The sequence below is a fragment of the Octopus bimaculoides genome, chromosome 21 (assembly GCF_001194135.2).
Source record: "Octopus bimaculoides isolate UCB-OBI-ISO-001 chromosome 21, ASM119413v2, whole genome shotgun sequence".
Taxonomy (NCBI): Eukaryota; Metazoa; Mollusca; class Cephalopoda; order Octopoda; family Octopodidae; genus Octopus; species Octopus bimaculoides.
In genome coordinates this window covers 13,315,607-13,321,195 of record NC_069001.1, presented here as the reverse complement: position 1 = coordinate 13,321,195, position 5,589 = coordinate 13,315,607, and the positions used below count along the sequence as shown (strand labels likewise).

Sequence of the window (5,589 nt, the reverse complement as noted above, 5' to 3'; positions counted from 1 at the left end):
TACACACAACCACACTCACACACAACCACACTCACACACAGCCACACTCACACTCAACAACACTCACACACAGCAACACTCACACTCAACCACACTCACACACAGCCACACTCACACACAGCCACACTCACACACAACCACACTCACACACAATCACTCTCAAACACAACTACACTTGTAACCACATTCATGCACCATATCTAAACTGTTTTTGTAATGTCCTCTTCATCTGATGCCTCTGTGGAAACTAAAAGATACCACTTTTGCCAAATTCTAGGATCAATGGCATCAACTAGCGCCTTCAGTAAAAATTACAAACATTTTGCCTGTATTAGAAACCCTTATCATAGTTGCGGTTGTTATTGTTGTTGTTAAGGTAGGGTGGTGGCAGAACCATTAGCACACCAGACAAAATGCTTAATAGCATCTTGTCCATCTTTACTTTTTGAGTTCAAATTCTGCCAAAGTCAGCTTTGCCTTTCATCCTTAGAACTGGGGTCAACGTAACCGATTTATTCCATGCCCTGATAATTGCTGGCTTTGTGCCAAAGTTTGAAACCATTATTACTGTTATTATTGAGTGAGACAGCAGGACACAACATTAATGTGACCCCAAATATGCGAAGCCCAGTCTATCCATCATGACCACCTGCCTGATAAGGGTACACCAACCAAATGCATCGCAACTATATGTGTCGGAGATGGTGACCTCATATCAAAATAAACAGCACATCCTGTCACGTGATCATGTGACCAGCCAGGCTATCAAATATTGTTACACATCGCTGGTCACAATGTGCTTTGCATCATTTTAGCCATCTGATGCCATCTGACTGGTTAGGTGAGCAGGCTAAATAGCATATGACCTTGATTGTTATAATTATCATAATTAAGGCAGCAAGCTGGCTGAATAATTAGCACACCTGGTTAAATACTTAGTGGCATTTCATACATCCTTACCTTCTGAATTCAAATCCTATCAAGGTTGACTTCGCCTTTCATAATTTTAGGGTTGATAAAATAAGTAGTCCTTTCCAACTCTGGGTATGTCGGCCATCTGTAGTCCCATTCGTAATCAACTCTGTGCAATGTACTTGCTGCTGGACTGAGTGATTTGATGTGTGTAGTAAATGTGAAAGGACTTGTCCGTTGATTTCAGGCCTGAAGAGGCATATGGCAGTTCATATCTCACAAGGATCATAATTCACAAAGAGTAGAATAATTAGCACACCTGGCTAAATACTTAGTGGCATTTCATACATCCTTACCTTCTGAATTCAAATCCTGCCAAGGTTGACTTAGCCTTTCATAATTTTAAGGTTGATAAAATAAGTAGTAGTTGAACATTGGGGTCAATGAAATCGACTTACTCTGACCCCACAAAATGCTGGCTTTGCACCAAAATTTGAAACCATTATTATTATTATTATTATTATTATTATTATTATTATTATTATTATTATTATTATTCATTTATTTCTGAAGGCAGCAAGCTGACAGAATCATTAGCACATGGGCGAAATGCTTAACGATATTTCAAATTCTGCTGAGGCCGACTTTGCCTTTCATCTTTGCAGGGTCAATTAAATAAGTACCGGTTACACACTGGGATCGATGTAGTCAACTTAATCTCCTCCCCCAAGTTGCTCTTGTGGCAAAAATTTGAAATCATTATTATTCATTTATTTTGTTTTAATTATATTTTATTTATATTTTTTCTACACAAAATTTCAATTTTCCAACATGATAAATAACTTTTACTCCCTAATATGTTCTTTCATTTTTGTGGGTGCCATTGTTTTTCTTTTTGTGTTGTCTTGGCTTCATATATCCCCTCCGCCAATGCCCCCTCCCCTCTTAAAGGACTTTTGTCTTGAAAGTTGCTTGGTGAACTTGCTGGTGGTGGTGCCACGTAAAAAGCATCCAGTCCACACTGTAAAGTGGTTGGCATTTGGAAGGGCATCCATCTGTAAAAAACCATGCCAAAACTGACCTTGCCTGTGCTGGTGCCACATAAAAAGCACCCAGTTCTCTCTGTGGGGTGGCTGGTATTAGGGAGGGCACCCAACCATAAAAACCATGCCAAAACAGACACAAAAGCCTGGTACAGTTTTCTGCTTGGCCAGCTCCTGTCAAACTGTTCAACCTATGCCAGCATGGAAAGCAAATATTAAACAATGATGATAATGAAGATGATATATATGTGTGTGTGTGTTGCCTTCTCAGTTTTTTCACATTTCTTCTCTTATTCATACTAATAGTTATCGCTAAGCCAACATGGCAGTCCAAAAAATAAGATGAATGCTGCCATTGATTAGCTCCAAGAGGCCATTGCCTCTAGCTAGCTATGTAACACACGAATTTGTGTCCATTATAACCTTCGAACAGGGGAGGTCAGCTGCTTCTCCTTGCTGGTCTGGCATCTACAGACTAGTTTCGGGGTATTGCCCCTTATCAATGTAGAGCAGCCGAACCCAGCAGGCGTTGCTACTGACCGTCTGTACGAAGGATTATTTACCTAAATTCATTGGAATACATCCACTGGTTTTCAAAAATAGAAATATTAATATTTCTAAGTCTCTCTAAAGGAGACTATGGCAGTGGTACTGACCTCTCCTGTTCGAAGGTTACGGCAGCGGCTGACCTTCCCTGTTCGAAGGTTATAATGGACACAGGTTCGTGTGTCACATAGCTAGCTAGAGGCGATGGCCTCTTGGAGCTAATCCACGGTAGCATTCGTCCTATTTTTTGGACTGCCATGTTGGCTTGGCGATAACTATTAATATCCAGAACCACTGCCGTAGTCTCCTTTAAAGAGACTTAGAAATATTAATATTTCTATTCTCTTATTCAATTTTTTTACTTTGTTATGGTATGTATGTTGTGTCTGATGAATATGTTTGATATATTTCTCAACATATGAAACTATTAGTAGCGCTTAAAAAAACGTATTGTGTCCTTTAAATGAATAATATTTATCTCTCACCAGATGGAGTACTTTTCTTGTTGAATTTTCCATCACGAAACAGTACATTATATTTATATACATGTATTTCATGTTTGTTTTCAGATTCAGCACCATCTTGGAGAATATTTACAGGAACAGAGACTAAACTAAATGTAAAGTTTATACAAACACTTCTTCTTCTCCGCAATGGATATTAGCTGTTGCTGTTTGGTTCAAGAAGCTACATGCTAAATCAGGTAAATATGTCTTCCATCATAGTTAAAATGGTGCAATGTTTTGGTCAGGAATGAAGGAGAAGTGTAAAGGAGGGGGTTTTTTTTTTCTGATGGTGATTTGGCCAATGCCAATGACAGCATCTCTCTCTTTCTCTTGCTCTTTTTGTTTTGTTTTTTCTGTTTTTCTTCCAGTTTTTCTTTTCCTCTTTCTCTCTCTGTCTCCTTTTGTCTTTCTTCTTTTCATTCTTTTGGTCTTTCAATTGCTTTATGTTTCTTTTACATCACTATCTCTCTCTCTATCCCTCCTCTTTCTCTCTCTTATATACAACATGCACAAGCACTGCACACACACACACACACACACACACACACACACACACACACTCCTCATACCTCTCCTCTGTCTCAGGCCACTCATATTCTCTTTCACTCTCTCTCTCACTTCTGTTTCTCTCTTTCAAGCTACTCACTTCCCCGCTCTCACCTAAAATACTCATTCATATCTCCCTCTTTCTCTGCCTTTCTCAACTCTCTCATGTTCTCCTTCACTCTTTTTCTCTCCCTCCTTCTCTATTTCTCTCTTTCTTTCTTACAACACTTACAGCCCTATGCATTTATTAGAAGCTCTGTGTCTTCACTATAACCCTCAATGTTTCCCTTCTTGTTTAAGATTTTTTTGTTTGTTTGTTTCAAAATGCTTCCTTTTGTTCTCACCCCAACCCTCATCCCTAATCTTAACCCCCTAATCCCCAAACCCTTAACCTTTAACCCTTATGTTACCATATTTATTTTTGAGATGCTCTGTGTTTCTTTCAATTAATTTTAAATATAACAAAGAATTCAGTAAAATAACTTAGTTACCATTAAGCTAGTGTTAGGGACATAAATTGTGACTAAGGTTTGGTGGGAAATCTTAATTCAAAATTTATGAAAACAAGACATTTGTACTAAAGACTCAGAAGCGGTTTCAGCTGGGTCGGTATTGAAAGGGTTAAAGGGGTCTTTTCCAGTTTCTCCTTCAACAAACCAAAACCAAAATCCTTTCACAAATGCATCAGATATATTTCTCAGAAACGGTCGTTATGTCATAACTATTTCTGAGTGGGATTCAACTTTGGTAAGGAATCTCGCTAACAACATAGACTGTTATTTTTCAAATACACTTCTTATGATATTATACAGTCATGTATGTATGTGTGTATGTGCACATGTGTGTGTGTGTGTGTGTGCACATGTGTGTGTGCACATGTGTGCACATGTGTGCTTGTGTATGCATGTGTGTGTGTTTATGTTTGTGTGTGTGCTTGTGTGTCTATGTGTATACGTGCATGTGTATGTGCTTGTGTGTGTATGCATGTGTGTATATATGTGTGTGCTTGTGTGTGTGTTTACGTTTGTGTGTATGCTTGTGTGTCTGTGTGTATACATGCATGTGTATGTGCTTATGTGTGTATGTATGTGTGTGTGTTTTGTTTGTGTGTGTGTGTTTTGTTTGTGTGTGTGTTTTGTTTGTTTGTGTGTGTGTTTTGTTTGTGTGTGTGTGTGTTTTGTTTCTGTGTGTGTATGTGTTTTGTTTGTGTGTGTTTTGTTTGTGTGTGTGTATGCCTGTATGTGTGTGTATGGATGCATGTGTGTGCTTTGTGTGTGTGCTTGTGTATGTTTGCATGTGTGCGTGTATACGTGTGTGTGTGTGTGCATGCATGTTGCAGGCTCTTTGAATTTTCTCTGACAATCCCTTGCAGGGAGGCAGAGGCAGAGATAGAGAATGATACACAGTGAGGAATTTGGTTTCACGGTTTCACCTCTATTTTGTACTTGACATTGGGTGTTGGCTTTATATAACATATTGCAGGGATTGGTATGGTTTGGGTTGGTTTGGTATTCAGAAATGTACTTTTTCAGGTAGTTTGTTTCTTCTGTATATATATATAAGACTAACACCTTAGAGTAAAATGTTTTTATTATAATCATTATTACTGTTGCCGTTGATGGTTTGTCTGATGATGTAAGAATTTGACACTTTTTTTAAAAAAAGAGAGGAAGCTATCAGTCTTACCATCCAAATGTATGATAAGACATATAACATAATCTCTTTTGTTACCACATTTCTGTTGGAGTACACTGCATTTGTTTTTAATTAATTTTGAAAATTATGAAGAATTTAGTGAAATGACTTTTGTTATTATTAAGTTGGTGTTTGGAATATATATACTATAGGCGTAGGAGCGGCTGTGTGGTAAGTAGCTTGCTTACTAACCACATGGTTCCGGGTTCAGTCCCACTGCGTGGCACCTTGGGCAAGTGTCTTCTACTATAGCCTTGGGCCGACCAAAGCCTTGTGAGTGGATTTGGTAGATGAAAACTGAAAGAAGCCCATCATATATATGTATATATATATATATATAT

At 38.3% G+C, this 5,589-nt stretch overlaps 1 protein-coding gene across 1 annotated transcript in view; it reads left to right on the top strand.

The window, feature by feature from the left end:
- Window positions 1-5,589, top strand: part of LOC106879838 (uncharacterized) — a 130,579-nt gene that overhangs the window by 65,400 nt on the left and 59,590 nt on the right. Inside the window, exon 2 of the mRNA XM_052975368.1 lies at window positions 3,071-3,204. The gene's annotated coding sequence lies outside the window, so the exon portion shown is untranslated. The remainder of the gene's footprint in view (window positions 1-3,070; window positions 3,205-5,589) is intronic.